The sequence below is a fragment of the Bubalus kerabau genome, chromosome 3 (genome assembly GCF_029407905.1).
Source record: "Bubalus kerabau isolate K-KA32 ecotype Philippines breed swamp buffalo chromosome 3, PCC_UOA_SB_1v2, whole genome shotgun sequence".
Classification (NCBI taxonomy): domain Eukaryota; kingdom Metazoa; phylum Chordata; class Mammalia; order Artiodactyla; family Bovidae; genus Bubalus; species Bubalus kerabau.
The window spans coordinates 138,211,903-138,236,134 of NC_073626.1; the positions used below are offsets into that span (position 1 = coordinate 138,211,903).

The following is a 24,232-nucleotide window of genomic DNA, read 5'->3' on the forward strand; positions in this document are numbered from 1 at the left end:
CTGTAGCTGTTATTGAGTAACTTGTATATTTGGTCAATGGTCCTCTGTACCTGTGTGTACCAGCTGGATATTATTAGCCTTGTAAATACATAATTGGCAAAATCCACTGGACCATCGAAAAAGCAAGAGAGTTCCAGAAAAACATCTACTTCTGCTTTATTGACTATGCCAAAGCCTTTGACTGTGTGGATCACAATAAACTGTGGAAAGAGATGGGAATATCAGACCACCGGACCTGCCTCTTGAGAAACCTATATGCAGGTCAGGAAACAACAGTTAGAACTGGACATGGAACAACAGACTAGTTCCAAATAGGAAAAGGAGTAGGTCAAGGGTATACATTGTCACTCTGCTTATTTAACTTCTATGCAGAGTTCAGTTCAGTTCAGTCGCTCAGTTGTGTCCAACTCTTTTCAAGCCCATGAAGGCATGCCAGGCCTCCCTGTCCATCACCAACTCCCAGAGTTTACCCAAACTCATGTCCATTGAGTTAGTGATGCCATCCAACCGTCTCATCCTCTGTCGTCTCCTTCTCTTCCTGCCCTCAGTCTTTCCCAGCATCATAGTCTTTTCAAATGAGTCAGCTCTTCACATAAGGTGGCCAAAGTATTGGAGTTTCAGCTTCAACATCAGTCCTTCCAGTGAACACCCAGGACTGATCGCCTTTAGGATGGACTGGTTGGATCTCCTCGCAGTCCAAGGGACTCTCAAGAGTCTTCTCCAATACCACAGTTCAAAAGCATCAATTCTTCGGCGCTCAGCTTTCTTTATAGTCCAACTCTCACATCCATATATGACTACTGGAAAAACCATAGCCTTGACTAGACGGACCTTTGTTGGCAAAGTAATGTCTCTGCTTTTTAATATGCTGTCTAGGTTGGTCATAACTTTCCTTCCAAGGAGTAAGCGTCTTTTAATTTCATGGCTACAATCACCATCTGCAGTGATTTTGGAGCCAAAAAAATAATAAAGTCAGCCACTGTTTCCACTATTTCCCCATCTATTTGCCATGAAGTGATGGGACTGGATGCCATGATCTTAGTTTTCTGAATGTTGAGCTTTAAGCCAACTTTTGCACTCTCCTCTTTCACTTTCATCAAGAGGCTCTTTAGTTCTTCTTCACTTTCTGCCACAAGGGTGGCATCATCTGCATATCTGAGGTTATTGATATTTATCCTGGCAATCTTGATTCCAGCTTGTGCTTCTTCCTGCCCAGTGTTTCTCATGATGTACTCTGCATAGAAGTTAGATAAGCAGGGTGACAATATACAGCCTTGACGTACCCCAGCAACCAGTCTGTTGTTCCATGTCCAGTCCTAACTGTTGCTTCCTGACCTGCATACAGGTTTCTCAAGAGGGAGGTCAGGTGGTCTGGTATTCCCATCTCTTTCAGGATTTTCCCCAGTTTATTGTGATCCACAGTCAAAGGCTTTGGCATAGTCAATAAAGCAGAAGTAGATGTTTTTCTGGAACTCTCTTGCTTTTTCGATGATCCAGTGGATGTTGGCAAGTTGATCTCTGGTTCTTCTTAGAAAGCAGTGAAGGTGTAAGTACCTTAAAATATTAATGTCAGGAATGTAAGTGCTCTACCTTATGGAAATTTAGGAGAAAGATATTGCATATATTTTAAAGTTCCTGAAATAATATGTTCAATAAAATAATTATAGCCTTAAAATATCAGGATAGATAATTTGGAAGCTTTTTATGCTCTGAACCCAAAAGAAGTACTCTATATTGATTTTATGAAACCTAAAGACTTTGGTTCTGATTTTATAAACTCTAAAGACTTCGGAATAAATTTAGACCAATTCCTTTAATTTATCCATGAATCTGAGGACCATGGCCATTGCCTCCTGCAGTTAGTGACAATGGTGAGACCTGAAGCTAGTACTCAGACTTGATCTCTTTAAACCTCAGGACTTCTCCCTTTCCCTAATAGCAGCAGCGAAAACCTGCAGGAGTGAGGTCAATGGGTTGGCTTTTTCAAAGAAACAAAGGGATATGAGAAGCTGAGTATCCTGGCAGTCAGTAGGCCTTTCTGAGCACCTAAAAGACATTGTTTATAGGGATACAAAACAAAAACAAAACAATCTTCGTCCATTAAATATACAGAATACCAGAATATGTAGTCCTAACTGGGTTTGGATCTCAACTCTCCTCCCTACCTGTTCAGTGGTCTTAGGCAAGTTACTCGTGTCTCAGTTTCCTGGCGCAGGATAATACCTACTTCTTTGTGTTATGAAGATGAAACTAATGCACATGTACAGCAAACAGGAAGTACTTGCCACAGAGTAAATCTTGCTATTACTATTGATCATGATTTTATGCACTCTGGTAGATATCAGTAAGGCATTCCTGTAACTCTCTGGCTGGATACAGAATCAGACACACCAGACAGAATAGATAAGTCTCACCATGAAGATCAAATGCCAAAAAGCAGGGTAATGGAGTAAAGGCAGCCGCCTTTTAAGAAAGTACTGGCTGTGAATTGCTCCTGAAGAGGGGAGGAAACAATTCACATGTCAAGTGTGGTGTGAGCAAAGCAATGGGAGCAAGAATGAGCACGACATGATCAGGAGTCCTTGGAACTGCTTGGCTGAATCCGCAGGTTTTCCTATTGGGTGTTAAGAATAATCGATTAAGCAGTAGGAGGTAATGGAAGAGGTTGGAAAGTTGTCAGAAGCCTCGAGAATTCCTCTACGTGGGTGACAAGCTCTCTGGATTCAACTTTTTCTTTTAGGCTTGGAAGGCCCACAGGAAGTACTCTTTAGAATAAACTGGGAGGTGGGGGTGGGAGAACTATGCAAAATACCTCGCATTTAGCACTAAATAAGTATTAGTTCCTTTTTCCCCTCGGAGATTGAAAGGTTATTTTAATAAAGGGGAAGGGTTAAATTAACGTAAATGTTTAACTCCTGTACAGATAAACATTTTAATTTATCAATCTGAAACCTGGCTGAAGCGTTTTCGTTTAGAGCTTCCCTTACTCGTCCGCCTCCCGCGGGCGGCAGCAACCGACATGCAAAGCCCGGGGAAAAGGCGAGGGGTAAATGGTCGCTCCACGCATGCGTGAGAAGCCTTCTCAACTCCCCCGCGGCGTCTTTTCTTGGAACAAAACTAGCGCGGAGCCGCGGAGCTCCGCAGTTTGCGTAGACTCGAATTTCCTATTGCTCTCACGGTCCGTGTGGAATCCTCGAGTGGGGCAGTTCCCCTACGCTATTTGCGTTATTCGAAGTGAATAACTGGGTGGTGCGTGTACGCCCAGAGCGTAGCGCCCATAGGCGGACGGGGTGCGGCTGCGCAAGGACTTGAGTGGGCCGTGTACGCCGCTAGCGTAGCGTGGTGTCCGACGCGCGGGTCTCCGCGACGCAGTTGGCGCAGGCGGCTTTGGTGAATACACGATTTGGTGCAGCCGGGGTTTGGTACCGAGCGGAGAGGAGATGCACACGGCACTCGAGTGTGAGGTAACTATAAAACCCCGATTTGTTTACATTCCCTCCCCCAGAACCGGCCCCGTGCGCGGCGGAGACTGCGAGTCCCGGGACGGCGGGGGGGTAGAAAGGGAGACAGGAACCGGGGAGTCGGGGCTGAGTCCTTCGGGGATCGGGGCACTGGGCTTCCCGCAGCTGCTGCAGTCGGCGGCGGCGGCGAGCCGGGCAGAGCGCGCGGTGGGCTGCGCGTGGGGCACCGCCGCTCCTCGTGTGCGCTCCGGGCTGCTGCCGGGTTAGCGATCGGGCAGCCTCCGCCCCGCGTGCGGGACCCGCGCCCGAGTCAGCCTCCTGCCGAGGCTCGGGAGCCGTGCGGGGAGTGGGGGAGTCACCGCTGAGCAGGCGGCGGCGGTTGGGGGGCTGCGCGCGGCCGGTTAGGGGCCGAGGTTGGCGTGGCCGGTGGAGGCAGGGACGCGTTGGCCCGAGGATGGGAGGGTCCGCAGTCCGGTCTCGGAGGGGCTTGGAGACAGGCGGCGGCGAACGCCCCCGATTCTTCCTCTCGCGTGCTCCCCTCCTGTGTGTCACGGGGATCCCCGGGTTGGAGCCTGGGCGCCGCTGTTCCGGCCCGGCTGTCTAACGGACGGTGGCGCCTCTGCTCCTACCGCGGGAGGCCTCGTGGGGGCTTACTTTCTCCCCGACCAACCGAAAAGCCGAGGCGGGGCGCGGGGGAGTTCATACTGAAGCCAGCTGGGGTCCCTGGAGCTGAGGGCTCGGGTGGGGCTGGGTCGGTGGGCGAGGCCGGGTGAGCCGGGAGGTGGCGCGGCTGCCTGGGCTTTGTTCGTGAAAGCCCTTTGGCGGAGAACCTTAGGGGGCCCACCAGGCTGCACTACGTCGGGGAACCTTCGCAGCCCCCTCTCCGGGTCCAGGGATCTGCTCAACTCCTTGCTTTTCCCTTGGGATCCCCGAGTGCCCAGGCCTGGTGAGGGCGCAGGCGACGTGTGGCTTCCTGTGGCTTCTCTAAAGAACTGTTCACGTGGGAGGGAGCCTGTCCACATGGCTGTCTTTATGAGCCGGGCACAAGGAAGAGAGATCTCCGCAGGATCCGCAGCCCTCAGTTGGAAGTGTCCCTCGCTCAGATCCCTGTTTTAAGTAATAAAGTAACATTAAAGCACATAATTTTAAAAGATGGTAGGTTATACTGTGGACTTTTTTAAAGTCTATTACACCGTTCAGTTCTCTAGTTCCACCTAGGAACTGAGTCATTCTAGATGGAGCAAAACGGGCAAGAGACAAGTTTACGTTCCTTTTGTGTATGTGGTGTGTTTTTTTTTTTTTTTTTTTTTTGGACGGGTATCTAAATTTACCTGATTAAGAACTAGTAAGTAATATGTTGGAAAAACTGGAGATTTAAAGTGTAGTTGATTGTAGTAATTCAATTGAAAACCTGACGATTCTTGTGTACTGTTTTTTGTTAGGACTTAATTCTACAGATGTTAAGTCATCTTAAGTCAGTCTCTTGTTCTAGACCTTGGGTCCATACCAGTTATCTCACATCCCTACCTGCACTAAATACTCGAGAGAGGATTATCAGTGTATTATCAGTGATGAGTGATTAGAAGAAAAGAATGATGTACTGGAGGAGCTTTTAAACTTCTGTATGGTGAAATTCAGAATGGTGATTTTAAGTATACGGAATACATAAGATTCCGGAGAATCCAGTTGTACTGAAATATAATTACCAAAATTTTAAATATTAATGGTGAATTCATGCTTTAGTAAAGTATTAAATATCAAGAGTAATGGCAGGTCATAATGCCTAATTTCAAACTAGTGAGGACTGTAAATATAGGATTTAATTTGAATGATTTATATTAGTAGTGTCAGATGCTGCAAGTTAACTGATTTTTTTTTTTTTTTGGCCTTTGTTTATAACTGAAGGGATAACTAAGGTTACTTTACAATATATCCTTCTTCTGTATCCAGATTCTCAAACCTGAATTTTATATACAGCTCCCTGGTTAATAACCCCTGTGTAATTTGTGCTACTTTAGAAGAAGTGGTTAGTTATGAGGTGACATCAATATATCACGTGATAACTTTTTGCTTCCCAGGTAGCTCAGCGACGAAGAAATCGACTGCCAATGCAATAGACACGGGTTTGACCCCTCGGTCAGGAAGATACCCTGGAGAAGGAAATGGCAACCCACTCCAGTATTTTTGCCTGGGAAATCCTATGGACAGAGCAGTCTGACAGGCTACAGTCCATGGGGTCACAGAGAGTGGGACACAATTTATCCATTAAACAACAGCCTTTACTTATTCTTGGTGTTAATTTGTATTCCACTAACAGCTTAAAAGGCAACACACTTCCTCCACTTTTTTGAGCACTTGATTTGAAGCCGTTTTTAGGAGGCCTCCAGTTTGGTATGCAGGTACTTCTCTAAGTGGTGTTTTCTTTTCATTTTTAAACAGATTTATTCATGCATTGGAGAAGGAAATGGCAACCTACTCCAGTGTTCTTGCCTGGAAAATCCCAGGGACGGGGGAGCCTGGTGGGCTACTGTCTATGGGGTCGCACAGAGTCGGACACGACTAAAGCGACAGCAGCAGCCGCAGCATGACGAATATAGGGTATAGGTGTTATAACAAGGGTAATTATTCAACAACAGCAATGATTATTTACTTTTAATTAAAAGAGAATTATGTTGTTACCATTCTATTACCCCACTTCCTCCACCCTTGTTTTGGCCACTATTGGAGAGAATGTAGGGCTTGGAGTGAGACATAAAATTCAAAACGGATCCATTATTAACTAATTTGGTTGCCTTGAACAAATTTCTTTATCTTAATCTTTTATCTGTGAACTTGGAAGTACCAGAAAAATCTATCTCATGGTTTACTGTGACCTTTAAATGACATAATGAATCAAAGGGCTACAGATGATTCATTTTACCTTCTTTTCTACATACAAATCTTAGTTCATTAGTGGTTGAAGGACTACTTTTTATCTTGATTCCAGAATGAGGTTTAATGGTCTCTACTGGGCTGCTGAAGAGGATACAATTGTTGTTATTCTATTATTCATATGTAATAATCCATAGAATTTCTTATTTTGCATTTTCTAACTTATAATTACATACATATGTCTTTTTTCTGCCAAACTAAATTCCTTGAGGGGCACATACTCCATAGCTTTTTGTCAAATGGTACTTGTGACAGTGAATGTACAAAACTTATCCAGTGAATGTACAAAATTCTTTAATCAAATTAAAAATGTTAATTGAGTGATACAAAATTTAAATTCAGTACTAATCAGAGGAAATACTTTGGATTTTTATATGTCAGCCCTTATCTGTGTAGTGGCTACCTCAAGAATGGAAATGTTTTTGTATGTATATATCAAAAAAGGATTATCACTAGTGTATTTTAAACTTACAAGTTACAAAAGAGTATACAGTAGGAAATGGAAAAGAGGTATAGGTGATCAAAACAGCTAGTTATTTTGCTTTATAACAGGTTTATAACCTATAAGGTCATCTTTCATTACCAGTAATTCTTATTAAAAATATACTAACTTTAGCTGTTAGAAGAGTTCGGGTTTGTCCCAACAGTTTGATGCTGCCCCCTAGTGTTTGATTCCCCTTGAAGTTTTCATTCCCTTCATCTTGACCTTTCCCTAAAACAAAACTAAAGTTGCAATTAGATTCTTTAGTGCTACTTACATAGTTTACTTTGAGATTTCCTCCAGCTGGTTAATGTTGCTATGAGTCATTTTGAACTGTTAAAAAGCTATTGCTTTTCACCCTAATGTTTCAAATAGAGGGTGAGTTTGGATAGAGATTGAACAGTATAAGTCCTTGTTTTCTTGCAAATTATGTTGGAGGAATTTTTAGGACAGAAAGAGGGCTGTATGTTAAATATGTATCTTTGAGATTAACTTTGTATATGAATAGTAGCAATTACTTCAGTCTGGGTTTCTTCTGCTTTCTTCTGGGTTTCTTCTTTTAACTTAGTCCCATATAACTATATTGCCTCCACTGTACTGAAAATGTTAAAATCACATAGCCTTTATTTTTTAGTTCAAGTTTTTTGGAACTTTGACTTTTATAGAATGACATTTGAAAAATAGTCTCAAGGACCTTTAATAACCATAAGATTTCATGTAGTCATTTATGTAAACTTATTAAAATGTCAAATTATACCAGTTATCAGTATTCCAAACTACTTTTTTCATCTTCATTTTCTGTAAGTTCTGTAAATATACCACACACACACAAAACAGGTTTTTCCAAAATAAGCAAAATATATAAGCAAATATTCTTAACAAATATTTACTATAACCAGAATATTCAAAAGTGTGTCAGTAAATATGAGGCAATTTTTAACTGAAATTGTAAAGTTTAAATAACAGTAGCATTATTGAAATTATTTTCAGCTGTTTAAGAGACCATGTTTAATATTCAGAACACAATAATTTATTGTCAGCACATCATAGAACATACAGTGTCAAACTCTAATAGATTTTTAGTATTAGATTTTTCATGTGAAAAGGTATTATTGAATGGGATGATGGTTTCAGATTTTTCAGTTCAGTCGCTCAGTCACGTCTGACTCTTTGCAACCCCATGGACTGCAGCATGCCAGGCTTCCCTGTCCATCACCAACTCCTGGAACTTGCTCAAACTCACGTCCATCGAGTTGGTGATGCCATCCAACCATCTCATCCTCTGTTGTCCCCTTTTCCTCCTGCCTTCAATCTTTCCCTGCAGCAGGGTCTTTTCCAGTGAGTCAGTTCTTTGCATCAGGTGGCCAAAGTATTGGAGCTTCAGCATCAGTCCTTCCAATGAATATTCAGGACTGATTTCCTTTAGGGTGGACTGGTTTGATCTGTTAGCAGTAAAAGGGACCCTCAAGAGTCTTCTCCAACACCTCAGTTCAGAAGCATCAATTTTTCGGCACTCAGCTTTATGATGCAACTCTCACATCCATATGTGACTTCTAGAAAAACCATAGCTTTGACTAGATGGACCTTTGTTGTCAATATCTCTGCTTTTTAATATGCTATCTGGGTTGGTCATAGCTTTTCTTCCAAGAAGCAGGTGTCTTAATTTCATTACTGCAGTCACCATCTGCAGTGATTTTGGAGCCCAAGAAAATAAAGTCTGTCACTGTTTCCATTGTTGCCCCATCTATTTGCCATGAAGTGATGGGACTGGATGCCATGATCTTAGTTTTTTAATGTTTCAGATTTGTAAACATACAGATAAAATCTAAAATTTTTTTCAAATACAGTTTCAATTAATTTCATTAAGAATTAGTGGTATATGATTTTGTGATTTTATATTTATAGGCTTTCCTGGTGGCTCAGTGGTAAAGAATCCGCCTGCCAATGCAGGAGAAGGGAGATCAGGGAAGATCTCCTGGAGAGGGAAACGGTAACCCACTCCAGTATTCTTGCCTGGGAAATCCCATGGACAGAGCAGCCTGATAGGCTATAGTCCATGGAGTCCCAGAGTCAGACATGACTTAGTGACTAAACAACAACTGTTATGGTTTATATTTACCCTTTATAATATATGTTTTACTGCTGAAAGAGAAGGTATCAGATGTTTTTGCATTAACATTTCATACAGCCATGTTTACACTTATTTTGGGGGACCATCCTTCCCATTCATAGTGGTTTTTGGGAATTAGAAAGTGAATCAGAATGTTGGAGATACCTTTTATCATTATAAGATTATGTACTTTCATGGGACCCAGAAGCATTGTTATTAGAATTTCTAATTACTGTGAACTTCTGTATGAAAGTTATTTTTAATGCGCTAGTGATTATCATGGAGAAGGCAATGGCACCCCACTCCAGTACTCTTGCCTGGAAAATCCCATGGACGGAGGAGCCTGGTAGGCTGCAGTCCATGGGGTCGCTAAGAGTCGGACAGGACTGAGCGACTTCACTTTCACGCATTGGAGAAGGAAATGGCAACCCACTCCAGTGTTCTTGCCTGGAGAATCCCAGGGACGGGGGAGCCTGGTGGGCTGCCATCTCTGGGGTCGCACAGAATTGGACATGACTGAAGCGACTTAGCAGCAGCAGTGATTATCAAAGACTTGTCAGTCAGTGATCACTTTAGTTTTTAGATTTATTTACATTCACATAGAAGTACAAAATTAAATTGCTTTCAGTTTTAGTAACAAGGTCACAAATACACATATGCCCCCTACCCTGTTACTTTAATGTTTGTAAAAAAAAAAAAAATTCAGATGCGCTTCATACCTCTAAACTTTTTTTCTGAATTCACTTGACATATTCTGTGAAGTTTTGGGTTTTACAGTGGTGGTTTCCTCTATTGTTGTCTGTTGAATTGGTAAATTTTTAAAAAATGTGTGGATTAAGTCAAGGGTCAGCAAGTTATGGCCATGGACCAAATCAGTTTGCTTTTGTAAATTAAATTAGTGGATACATGAATATATTGTGTATTGCTGCTTTGTGCCATAATGACAAAATTGAGTAGGTGCCATGGAGACTATATTGCCTGCAAATCCTAAAATGTTAACTATCTGACCCTTTAAGTCAGCCAACTCCTGGATCCAGTTCTTCATATTCTATCATTATTTGACATGTTGCTGTTTTTAAAATATTTACATTTTCCTAGTTCCTATATGAGTTAAATACTTTAGCAGAGAAGCATTCAAATATAAATGAATGGGTAATAATATGAGTTCTCAGGTATTCTTCACATAAATAGTATAAGAAGCTTTTTGTCTCCTCCCTGTCAGAGGAATAGCACCCTTCTTTAGGACGCTTCGAGTTGTAATGTGTCTTTCGGCCTGGAGCTACTACCTAGCTCTGTCACTGTGTTTCTACTGCTACTGATGCAGTGTCTCTCAGTTTACTTCTCTCATTTAAAAGGTGACTGTGTCTTCCTTCTGCCTCCTTCAGAGCAGAAAGTGTTTCATATTTATTTTTATGCCTTCTCCCTGCCCCTCCCTCTTCCCTTTCCTCCTTTCTCTTTTGTTCCCACTTCCCTCATAAAGCAGTTCATGATGGCATGTTTACAGAACTGTGAACAGGTGTTTTGGTGTAATACTTCTCAGTGCACCTTTGCTGAAGGTGAATCATTATTTTATTCTGTTTACATGTGAATAAGTATACTTTGTGCTTTGTTGTAGAAGAACATGGCCTCATGATGAAGGAAAGATTGATTTATATACCGTATCAAGATATTTAGAGTAAGATATGATTTGTTATTACTTTGCAAATCAGTGAGGTCAGTAAAAGTGTAATATTTGAAATACATTTTATGTAATTGTAATTATTACATAATTGTATGCATAATTACAACAAAATTGAGAACAGATACCATGTATTATATATAATGTATGTTGCAAAGCAACAGGATTATGTTTTCTATTTCTATGGACCTTGTTTAATGTAGAATTTCAACTGACTTCATAACTTGTTAATGTTTAGAATATATATGTTAAGATTTTTGTTTTAGATGAGCATACTCTTATTTTTTCAAGTAAGGTGAATTATTTGATATATATAGCAACAACAACAACCGGCATAAGTAAGTTTATTTTCGAGAAAATAATCATTAATTTAAAAAAAGAACTGAAGAAGGAAATCAACTAAATCAAATCACTGAAAGAGATTTTAAGAAAAAGTGTTTAAGTACACCATAAATATATTATCTACAATATAATTTATGATTTGTATATAAACATGTTTAGAGCTTTTCCTCTGAAGATTTCTGCTTAAACACACATACTTGAAAGTTTTATTAAGGCTAAAATGTAAACTTCCTTAGTGAACAGATAAAAGACTATTGTTTGTTGGTTCAGCCGTTGTTTTATTTTCCCTAAAAAAGAAATGGATGTTATGGGTCATGTTAATTTTAATTACGGCTTTTTTTTTTTTTTTAAGAAAACAATATTAAATATAGGGAGAAAAAAAACTTCTTAAATTGAGAAGTCATAAAGAAATTGCAAAAATAAATTATAGACATCAGTGCATGTACATGGAAACACATCTATCCATGAAAGAGAAAATATTGTAATCAAAGTAAAAAGGCATTGGACAGAATCGAAGATGTTTTCTGCAGAAAATATGACGAAGTAATGTTATTTACAAGGTTCGTGCATGTTTATAAACATATTGAGACACCAGGAATAATTTGAAAATGTAAATAAGAATAAGGTAATTTTGTATTGTGTGTGTGTTCAGTCTTTTACAACCCCATGGACTGTAGTGTGCTAGGCTCTGTCCATGGGATTTTCCAGGGAAGAATATTGGAGTGCGTTGCTGTTTCCTTCTCCAGGGGTTCTTCCTGACCCAGGGATCAAACATGCTTCCTTCTCTTGCATCTCCTGCATTGGCAGGCTAATTCTTTACTCCTCTGCCACCTGGGAATTTTACCTGTTCCAAAATTAATAGTAGCAACTACTAATGAGAATACTGTGATCATACAGCTGGTGGCAGTATAACCAAATTTAATTTGTCTAGAAAACAATTTGAAAGTATGTAACAAGATCTGCCTGAAAAGTATTCAGAATTTTGTGGTCTTTCCCCATATCTTGGACTTATCCAACCAAGCAGGTAACTAAAAACAATAGCACAAATTGAAGTTAAAATGATTATATAATGTGATTAAAACTCTATAAACAAATGCTTGTGAAATCTTGAAACTGTAATTTACTTTCCTCCACATGTGACACAATGTGACTTTGTCCAACAGAAACTAAGGTTTATAATTGCTGGATTTTAGTTTTTTCAGTCAGAATTATACATGAATATAGTTTAAAGAAATAGTTCTATGAAATTAAGGTTGGGGAAAGAAAAAAATCAGTCCTCTGTCTTTTACATTCTGCCTAGAGATATAAGGAACTCTTTCGATTTCTTAGTTGTTTTGCTGTTCACTGCCATGTCTCCAATATATTCATAACTTGTTGATTTTCAATTTTAGTCATTGTCTGCTTTGGATTTAGCACTCTTCCCACCTCTTCACGAACCCTCTCATTTCCCTTTATCTCAGTTTTTCAGTACAGTTATATTGGAATTCTGGTTTAGAACAGTAGTGTTATATTTTTATGACTATAAAGGTTATTTGCAGCTGCAAACTGGTACTTACCCTGCACAACTTTTTTTCCCCCAGCATTAATAATTTTCTTATTTTTTCTTTTTCTAAATGTCTATATATCACAAAATCTACCCCAGTCTGTGTATCTGAATGTGATTCTTTAAGACAGAGAATGTGCCCTAAAACACTCTGTTTAAGAATTTTGTGTAGTTTTCTTTATATTGGAGAAGGTTGAACTTGATCATAAAGATGGATTGATAATTGATTAACGAAATTGGTGTTTGCTAGTAGAAATTAAGTAGTTTTGACACTTGAATTATAATTTTGTAAGATTCTGCTAAATGGCAGAACAGAACTATTTAACTTTGTTCAAACAACTGTAAGGACAGCTAAAATTTATCAGATAGAAAGCTTTCCTGGTGGAGAAGTAGTAGTCTGTGTTGTCAGCAGCATCAAAAAATGTTGCCTTGGAGATTCTGTGTTTTTTTTCCCCCTAATCTTATGGAAAGGAAGGCATTTTACTGGGCAGTGCTTATGAATGGTAAGTTGGTACAAAACTCGGGACATGTAACAGTGACAAGATGCTGAAAAAGGAAATAGGAACAGTGACGATGAATGGAGTAATAAAGATTTGAGGCAGTGGCAGTAACTACTCTTAGAATGAAGGCAATGGTCAGGGATGATGAATGGAAAGAGAACACAGCTCTGCAAGTTGAAAGGAAAAGGCATGTGTTTCTCATCCAGGTCCTAAGGTTAGCCCCTTGTCTTTAAGTCCTCTTTATGACCACATGTTGTGTAGGTGTATATGCATTTGTAGTGGAAAGAGATTGAAGCTAATTAAATTGAAAACCTAACTAAAATTATAAACATTTTAGTAGCTTCAAAAGGCATCACAATATTTTGTGATTAATAAAGGCCAGCCAGCTCATACATTTATAAATCTCGGATGTTCTTTGTATTCACAAGCAGCAAAACAGACACAGGAATGTCAAAGGTTGCTTTCTACAATATGGTTCCAGATTCCCTGTAATGAATGCTTGAAAAGCAGAGACTTCAGATAGTTTGAACATTTAATGAGAAAAAACAGGTTTGTACATGAATGTTTAGAATACAGTAATAGATTTGATGTGTAATTGCTTGATCTAGTACATTTGATCAATGCTCATGTTTATATTCTGTCTCTTGAAAAATAAAAGTGAAACAGAAGGAGCTCTGAATTTTGCCTGAGCTCCATTAGCATGCCTCTACTATTTTCATATAAATGAGTTGCAGGGTAAATATTAGAGATTGTGCTTATTTTGGTAATAGCTCTATTGACATTCCAAACTGAGGTAAAGTAGGGGAATGAAAAAGGACACCTTGAAGCTCTAAGAGGAGTTAAGGGTTCTTGATAAGGACTCATTACTGAAGTAATTTTATGCCATGAAGTTTTATAAAGTCAGTGAAACTTGTATGTCATGGTAATTCATTGCAACTTTTTCTCAGTTGGATGCCTCCTGTAATCTAAGAGTTGTTCTTGGATGTACTAACACTGCATATGCTCTCGGAATATTTTTGATAGCATTCTTTGGAAGGAGTCAGAGCAAAGGGACGTTTTTCCCACTCTGGTTCTGTACTTTTTAGAAGTTAAGTGAAAGACGTGTAGTCGTACCACATCAAATAGTGGTAATACTTCAGGTTAATAAACTTTACAGAGTACACATTTCATATACATTAATTCAGTTGGTGGATATATGAAGGGACTATTTCCCCTTTTCTTCAGAGAGGAAAGAGTGACAATGAACTAGACAGTGACAATGAACTAGAGATGAAGGTTTCTGACTCCTGATTCTATTCTATGTACATTACATTGGGTGGTTATATCAGAAATGGAATTTAAAATGGATCCAACTTCAGTTCAGTTCAGTCGCTCAGTGGTGTTCGACTCTTTGTGACCTCATGGACTGTAGCACGCCAGGCCTCCCTGTCCATCCCCAACTCCTGGAGTTTACCAAGTAAACTTGGATCCAGGAAGATCCAAGTTATATTACTATTAATAACTTGCACTTAAATAACATTTAAACATTTACAATAAAATGGAAAAACATTTAAAACTTTTATCATTACAAAAAAAGGATACACATTATTTTACTTGGTCTTCATAATTACTGTGAAATAGAACAGGAATTAAAACCCCCACTTTATAGCTGGTGTAATAAAGAGGCTAAGTAATTTGCCTAGCATCTTATAACTGCTTCTGCTGCTAAGTTGCTTCAGTCATGTCCGACTCTGTGCGACCCCATAGACGGCAGCCCACCAGGCTCCGCCATCCCTGGGATTCTCCAGGCAAGAACACCGGAGTGGGTTGCCATTTCCTTCTCCAATGCATGAAAGTGAAAAGTGAAAGTGAAGTTGCTCAGTCGTGTCCTACTCTTTGCGACCCCATGGACTACAGCCTACCAGGCTCCTCCGTCCATGGGATTTTCCAGGCAAGAGTACTGGAGTGGGGTGCCGTTGCCTTCTCCAATCTTATAGCTAGTAAGTGGCAAGACCAGGTTTCTGAGATCTTTGCCTCTAGTCTCATTGCTTCTTATGCATTTTGTGTGTACTGGTATTGAATCGTAGAGGGAAACTAAATTGATGTCTGACTACATGGATAAATTTTGCTAAAGTAATTTAGTAATATATCAGTTGTATTATATTTATGTGATTCAAGATATAAATAAATTTCTGCCATAGTAGTGAAACCTATCCCAAAAAATGAAGTCTTCTTTGAAATTAGGGTGCCATGTATATTATTGAATAGATTTTCATGTTAAGTTTACTTAATACATGATATATTTCTATAATCCAGGTTGAGGGTTTTAGTGATTTCTCTCTTGGTTTCCACCATATTGACCTTTAAAATATCAATCTGGAACATTGAAATAGCTAGTTTTACAACATTGCTAAGTGACTTATAATATTTTTTCTCTGATTGTTAGTTTGTATATATATGTATTTGTATGTGTGAGAGTCAAGAACCTGAGACAGACATTAACTTCTGGTTCTTTCATTTGGCCTACATTTTCCTTTAAAAAAAAAAAATCCCCTTGAGTAGAAGTTGTTTGCTTTGTTCTTAAACAAATGAATAAATTATACACAGGATATACTTATTTGGCCTCTCTAGTAACAGGAACCACATATTGGGAATTATTTTTCTTACATCAGTCAATCATTTTGTTAAGTAATATAGTGATACTAGGGCTTCCTCCGTGTCTCAGTGGTAAAGAATCCTCCTGCAAAGGAGATGTGGATTCAATCCCTGGGTCAGGAAGATCCGCTGGAGGAGGAAATGGCAACCCACTCTAGTATTCTTGCCTGGAGAATCCCATGGACAGAGGAGCCTGGCAGGCTACAGTCCACGGGGTTGCAGGGTCAGACACTTAGCACGCATACTCATAGTGATATAAACTTTTTTTTAAACTAACTGTAAATATTAGAGACCATTTCTTTTCCCTTTAAAATGTTTTGGTAGTATATTTTAGATGGATTGCATTAGTAGTTATCCGACAGTGTTCTGGTTTTTAAGATACACAAATACGCTGGTGTAGCAGAAAGAGCCCCTGACTTTCAAGTCGGGACTGCCATAAACTTGAAATATCACTTTAATCATATGTATACCTCTGGGTCTTGGATATCCATGTATTAAAAAAAAAAAGTGTTTAGTTGATTATACTTCAGAATCTTTTCATCTTAAACTTTCTACAACCCTATTTTCATTTGTATGAAATAAAGATCATTATCTTTCTTGAGGCAAAATACCTATAGACAGATTAGTGTACTTTAGATATGTTCTTGATGAAAGTGTTTTACTTACTTGAAAATTGAAAAATTTTTTTGCCATTTTATGTAGGAAAACTACAATTGAAAGCCTGTAATTAAAAATTTTTGTAAATCTTTATAGAAGAACTTACTATGGAGATTATCAATCCTGATTACTTCCTTTTAAAGTTCTAGTTAACCTTTTCCTTAGGTATAATCATATATTTTGTTAAGCAAGATTCTTGGTTACAAATGATTTTTTTTCTCTGGTTAAAAAATGGATTTTCTGTTATGGTATTTTTAGGAATGCATGCAAAAACTGGTAAAATTAGAATAAGATCTCTAATTTAGTTAACAGTATTATATCAATGTCAGTTTCCTGGTTTTGAAAGTGTACTGTGCTTATGTAAAATGTTTTCATTGGGGAAAATTGGGTAAAGAGTACATGGGTAAACTGAACTATTTTCACAAGTTCAAGTTCTTGTGAGCCTTAAATTATTTTAGAAAATGTAAATTTATCTTTGGGTATGGTTAAGTATGGGTGTGTTTCTAGAAACTGCACATTACTGATTTTACTAATTGAAAGTTGAAATATGTATTCTTAATGGATTAAAAGTTGTGTTTTGTCTGAAATATAGAACACCTCTAGAAAAGCACCCAGATGTTAAGTGTGAAAGTGAAGTGAAAGTGAAAGTCACTCAGTCGTGACTGACTCTGGGACCCCATGGACTATACAGTCCATGGAATTCTCCAGGCCAGAATACCCCACTCTCCAGGAGTGGGTAGCTGTTAAGTGTAAACCTTGACAAGTTTATGAAGTGAACACATCTGGGTAACCAGCACCCATGGGTAAAGATAGAACACAAACTGCAGCACAGAACTCCTGGCTGGTTCCTCTCATCACTTTCCACACCAAAAAATAACCACTAGCCTCACTGAATATTTAGGTCTGATGTTAGTGTTAAAATATTAGTGAATTTTATAAAAAATGTGGGTTTCATTTTTTCTTTGTATCAAATGTAATGTATTTACATCAGAAATAGTGTACACAGCACAATGACTAAAGTACTAAACTGTGAATTAAACTGACCCTTCATGTAGAAATGACACAATGAGAGAATACTTAAACCTTTCACTGTGATAGTAAATTGGAAATCAGTAACAAAAGATGAAATTAAATGTGTGGTGGCAACTACGAGTTATTTTCCAGAAACCATTCTTTTCTTGTGCAGTAGGATTATGCATAGCTGTCTGTAGTACCCAGAAGTCTTGAGTGAATAACTTAATGTATATTTGCTGAATTGAAAACCAAATCAGTTATAAAACTAATACTCTTAATTCCCAAAACTTTAAAAACTGTGAAACGTAAGTGACAGCAGAAGATTTTGTCTAGGGCAAAACTGAGTCCTGTAAAGGCCAGTATTTAGGATTGAGTGGTAAATGGACTTGGGCAACATTTCCACCGTTCCTGCCTCTACCACGAAAATCTTCTTTTTGCTATGGATAGAAAAGGATCCTTAAGAAAAGGATTCCATAGAATGCTTGGGAAACTGTAAGTTGTAGGTGAGACTGTATTTTCCAGTCTCCTTATTTATTTGATTGATTGAGCCGATGTGGCTGTGTTCTTGCCAATGAAGTCTGAGAAGTGATGAAAGCAATATCTACTTTATTTGCTGCTTCAGAAATTTCCGAACCTGGATTTCCATTGTTTTACCACTGACAAGAATAGCCCTCATGTAAGATGGATGTGTCTCTGACTGACTGGGACTCACAAACCTGGAGCAGTCATCTTGGACGGGTATTAAGAGAAATAAACTTGCTTGTTTCTTAAGCCACTACCCTTTGAGAAAGGCTTCTTTGCAATAGCTGCTTAGTCTGTGCTGACAAATGCATACTTCATCCAAGTGATTCTTAGGCACATATCTGCTATAGCTGTTCTAAAGTTGCAAAGTTAATGTATGATTTACTTTTAAGAATACTTAGCACAGATTTAAATATTACCTGTATAATGTCATTCATGTATTTATTTGCCTTCCTGTGATGCTTTCTTGAATGTAAATGATTATGATTAGGGGACTCAAGATATCAGAATCTTTTCAGTAAACAAATTGAATGCATTTAAAAAGTGTTTAAAAATGACAATTTAAAGCTCATATAGATCACTGACATTTTTTGTGTTGCATGGAGTCATTCATTTGCTGTTGCCTGATCAATATGTATGTATGTTTTATTTTCACCACTGGTACTTATTCATTTGACAGTGGGATAATATGCACTGAAGAAACAGCAAGACATTTACATGTCAGATGAACAGAGCAACATTCATTCTGAATATCGCCTTTCACTAGCATCTTCTAGTGGAAAACCAAGGTAATTGTAGGGTGTGTAATGTCCTCTTTCTGCTATTAATAGCAATTGTCTTAATTATCTATGCTCTTTCATTTTCATTATTCTATAAAATTGATATGTTTTAAATGGTGACTTTATCCTTGAGACTATTATATAAGAAACTGAAGTGTTTGGATTAAAAACCAAAATCTCCAACTTAATGTAGCTTTGGGATTAAATATATTTTATAGACTATTTTTCAAAATTCTTAACTCCCATAAGCCACATATGATAATTAAACCTAATTTATTCAGGTAATACTCAATTTAATTGAGTATCATTTGACATAAATGGGAGTGTTTGATAATTTACTTGTATAGGTAGTGTCTCAAACTTTAGCTAGCAACAGACTCAAGTAGGAAGACTGGTTGACACTGCTGAGCCTAATCTGAGTTCCAGATTTAGTAGGTCTGGGTGGGGTGAAAGAATTTACATTTCTAAGAAATTCTCAGGTAATCATGATATGGCTTCTGCTGCTCCTCCAATATATGTTGATTAATCACTGATGGTGGTTAGGTATCAAACTTTAAAAAAGTACATACCATACAGGTGACCTCTGACTTAGGGTATTTTGAATTTACAGTGGTGAAAAAGAAGTATGCATTCAATATTTGAATTTCAGATTTTTGTCTTTGCCCAAGATTATTTGCCCAGATTATTATGAAACAGGCTTTGTGTTAGATGATTTCCCCCAACTGTAGGCTAATTAATGGTAAGTGGTCTGAACACATTTAACGTAGGCTGGGCTAGCTATGATGTTCAATAGATAATGTATATTAAATGTATTTTCAACTTAGGATATTTCTCAAGTTAGGATGGATTGAGGCAGCAGTGTAAGGTAGTTTCTGTTTCTTTACATCAGATTTTTGATTAACATCTGGTATTTTCAGGTATTAATTTTTGCCTCTTAATGTCTTATGTTCTTCTTTATATCATATACAAAATCATTGTTACTGATTCTCTTTCTGGACTCTGTTCTTTGGTCTATCTGTGTTATTTTAGTTATTGTAACTTTCTAAAAAGAAGTCTTTGTCATCTTAATTTTCTGAACTTTGTTGATTGCCCTTCGGTTTTGCTCTTCCATGAATTTTTGGATGAGCTTATGCAGTCTCACGAAAAGTTGACAGCTGCAGGATTTTGATTGACATTGAATTAGACTATATATCTTAAGGTGTTTATTCCATTCATGTAAGTGGTCTTTGTACAGTTTTTGCAATTCTTCTTTACTGTCCTTCAACAGTATCTTATACACTTCTCCTTTTAATGGTCTTACTCTGTTTCTGTCTAGGAACCTAGTAATTTTTGTTTATCATTGTGTTTTCTAATTGGTTTTCACTGGATAAAATATGATATTTAAAAACTTTTTATTGAAATACTATATGTATACAGAAAAATAAACAGTATGATAAGTACAGTGAATTATCACAAAGTAAACATTACCATACCCACTCCAGTGTTCTTGCCTGGAGAATCCCAGGGATGGTGGAGCCTGGTGGGCTGCCATCTATGGGGTCACACAAAGTCGGACACGACTAAAGTGACTTAGCAGCAGCAGCAAACATTACCATTACTGAAGAAAGAGAACATTATTACAATTCCCAATCCCAATTATTACCCCCTACCTTCCCTTCAGAAAATAACTATTAAGGCATCTTGGTTTAGTTTTGCCCATTTTAAATTATAAATAGACTTGTATTTATTTAAAAGTCAGTGTTTTATTTAGTGTTTGTTATCTTTTTTTGTTGTTGTTCAGTCACTAAGTTGTTTCCAACTCTGCAACCCCATGGACTGTGACACACCATGCCATCCTGTCTTTCACTATCTCCTGGAGTTTGCTCAAACTCATGTTCATTGAGTTGATGATGCCATCTAACCATCTCATTCTCTCTTGTCCCCTTCTCCTCCTGCCCCCAATCTTTTCCAGCATCAGGGTCCTTTCCAGTGAGTTGGCTCTTTGCATCAGGTGGCCAAAGTATTGGGGCTTCAGCAACAGTCCTTTTAATGAATATTCACAGTTGAATTCCTTTAGGATTGACTGGTTTGATCTCCTTGCAGTCTTTAGGGACTCTCAGGAGTCTTCTGCAGCACCACAGTGCTAAAGTATCAATTCTTCGGTGCTTAGCCATCTCTATGGTCCATCTCTCACATCTGTTCATGACTACTGGAAAAACCATAACTTTGACTATATGGACCTTTGTCAGCAAAGTGATGTTCAGGCTAGTCACATTTTAAGTGCTCAGTAACCACATGTGGCTACTGGCTACTGTGCTGGAAAGTATAGATCTAAAAGGTTTATTTGGGAGACTTAGCTTCAAGACCTTCAAGACAGGATATAATATGCATTATAAAGGAAAGATTGATAAAATATACAGTTACCTTTTGCTTAGTCTCAATTTGTGAGATTCATTTATGTTAGTGTGTGAAGCTTTAATTTTATTTTCATTCCTGTGTAGTATTCCATTGTAAAATTGTTCTGTTTTATTCATTTATGTGTTTATTAACATTCTACTGTTGATGGACATTTGGCCTTTTGCTTGTTTTGAGCTATGATGAATAATGATTGTGTGAATTTTTATGTTCCTTCATTTCTTTTGGTGTTCCTGTACCTGCATTTCTGCATACATCCAAGAGAAGTATTGCCATGTGAAAGGATATGCTTATGTTCATCTTCTGGTAGATCCTGCCAAACAGCTTTTCAAAGGTTACCAATCTACAGTCCCACCAGTAGTGTATGCAAGTTCTAGTTGACTCCATATTCTTGCCTACATCTTTTATGTTTTATTCATTCTGGTGGGTATGTAGTAGTATCTACTTGTGATTTTAATTTATAATTCTCTATTAAGGTTGAGAATCTTTTCATATGCTTCTTAGTAATTTGGCTAACCTCTTATAAAATACCTGTTCAATACCTATTTTTCCGTTGAGTTGTCTCATAATTTTCATATTGACTTGTAGCAATTCCTTATATATTCTTGACTATTAACATTGCCGTACTCTTCTGCCAATCTGTTGTTGCCTTTGTTTATTCTCTTGATGAATATTAATTTCTTTATTTTAATGTAGTATATTTTATCAGTCTTTCCTTTATAATGCATGTTATGTCCTGTCTTGAAAGTCATGAAATTAGTTTCCCAAATAAATCTTCTAGGTCTATATTTTCCAGTACAGTAATTAGTAGCCACATGTGGCCACTGAGCATTTGAAATGTGACTAGTCTGAATTAAGATGTCTTTGGACACAAATCAAGCCTAAGTAAATTTAAGAAAATTGAAATCATACCAAGCATCTTTTCTGGCAGCTACACTAAGAGACTATATATCAATTACAGGGGAATAAACTCTAAAAAAAATACAAACATGAAAATTTAACAATATGTTTCTAAATAATGAACACATTACTGAAGAAATAAAAAGGGAAATCAAAAAATTCCTAGAAACAAATGACAATGAAAACATGACCCAAAATCTATGCACTGTCACAAAAGCACTTCTAAGAGGTAAGTTGATAGCAATGCAATCCTACCTCCAGAAACAGCAAAAACATTGAATAGAGAACCTAACTTTATCCCTGCTGCAGCTAAGTTGCTTCAGTTGTGTCCAACTCTGTGCGACCCCATAGATGGCAGCCCACCCAGCTCCCCCGTCCCTGGGATTCTCCAGGCAAGAACACAGGATTGGGTTGCCATTTCCTTCTCCAATGCATAAAAGTGAAAAGTGAAAGAGAAGTGTCTCAGTCGTTTCTGATTCTTGGTGACCCAATGGACTGCAGCCTACCAGGCTCCTCCATCCATGGGATTTTCCAGGTAAGAGTACTAGAGTGGGTTGCCATTGCCTTCTCCACTTTATACCTAGAACAACCTAAAAAAGAACAGAAAAACTCCAAAGTTAGTAGAAAGAAATCATAAAGATCAGGGCCAAAATAAATGAAAAAGAAATTAAGGAAACAGTAATAAAAATTAATAAAACTAAAAGCTGGTTCTTTGAGAAGATAAAATTGAAAAACCATTAGCCAGACTCATCAAGCAAAAGGGGGAGAAGGATCACATCAACAAAATTAGAAATGAAAAAGGAGAGAGATTACAGCAGACAACACAGAAATACAAAGGATCATAAGAGACCATTATGAGCAACTATATGCCAATAAATGGACAAATTGGAAGAAATAGACAGATCCTCAGAAAAGTTCATCCTTCCAAGACTGAACCAAGGAGAAAGAAATTAAGAACAACCGAATCACAAGAACTGAAATCTAAACTGTGATCAAAAATCTCCCCCAAAACAAAAGCTCAGGGTCAGACTGCTTCACAGGTGAATGCTGTCACACATGTAGAGAAGACCTAATGCCTATACTTCTGAATATTTCAGAAAATCAAAGAAGAAGGAACATTTCAAAACTCATTCTATGGGGCCACCATCACTCTGATACCAAAAACAGATAAAGCTATCACAAAAAAAGAAAATTGCAGGCCAGTATCACTGGTGAACATAGATGCAAAAATCCTCAACAAAATTCTAGCAAACAGAATTCAGCAACCCATTAAAAAGATCATATACCATGATCAAGTTGGGTCATACCAGGGATGCAAAGATTCTTCAATATATGCAAATCAATCAATGTGATACACCATACTAACAAATTGAAAGATAAAAACCATATGATAATAGATGTCAAAAGCCTTTGACCAAATTCAGCACCCATTTATTAAAAAAAAAAAAAAAAAAAAAAACCAACTTCAAAAAATGGGCATAGAAGGAACCTAACTCAAAATAGTAAAGGCCATATATGATAAAACCCACAGCAAACATTATTCTCAATGGTGAAAAACTGAAAGCATTCCCTCTAAGATCAGGAACAAGACAAGAGTGCCCACTCTTGCCAGTATTATTCAGTATATATTTGGAAGTCCTAGCTATGGCAGAGTAGAAAAAGAAAAGGAGTCCAGATTGGAAAAGAAGTAAAATTCTCACTGCAGATGACATGATACTATACAAAGAAAACCCTAAAGATAGTATATCCGAAAATTAACTAGAGCTAATCAGTGAATTTAGTAAAATCACAGGATACAAAATCAATACACAGAAATCACTTGGATTCCTATACACTAACAATGAAAAAATCAGAGATTAACAAATCAATCCCATTTACCATTGCAATAAAAAGAATAAAACATGTAGGAATAAACCTACCTAAGGAAACAAAAAAGCTGTATATAGAAAACTATGACACCGATGCTGGAAATCAAAGATGATATAAACAGATGGAGAGATATTCCATGTTCCTGGGTTGGAAGAATCAATATTGTGAAAATGACTGTACTGCTAAATGCAATCTACAGATTCAGTACAATCCCTGTCAAATTACCAATGGCATTTTTCACAGAACTAGAACAAAAAATTTCACAATTTGAATGGAAATACAAAAGACCCCGAATGGCCAAGGCAATCTTGAGAAAGAAGAATGGAGCTGGAAGAATCAACTGTCCTGACTTCAGACTATACTATAAAGCTACAGTCATCAAGGCAGTATGGTACTGGCATAAAAACAGAACTATAG

At 37.9% G+C, this 24,232-nt stretch overlaps 1 protein-coding gene across 6 annotated transcripts in view; it reads left to right on the forward strand.

The window, feature by feature from the left end:
• Positions 1-24,232, forward strand: part of SLC39A10 (solute carrier family 39 member 10) — a 115,701-nt gene that overhangs the window by 42,022 nt on the left and 49,447 nt on the right. The window contains exons 1-3 of one of the 6 annotated variants that reach the window (XM_055572976.1): positions 2,623-3,464; positions 17,974-18,089; positions 18,553-18,661. The gene's annotated coding sequence lies outside the window, so the exon portion shown is untranslated. Of the gene's footprint in view, positions 1-2,619; positions 3,465-11,407; positions 11,564-17,973; positions 18,090-18,552; positions 18,662-21,378; positions 21,474-24,232 lie in introns of those variants that run through there. The other 5 variants (XM_055572974.1, XM_055572978.1, XM_055572977.1 and 2 more) reach the window with 5 other exon arrangements.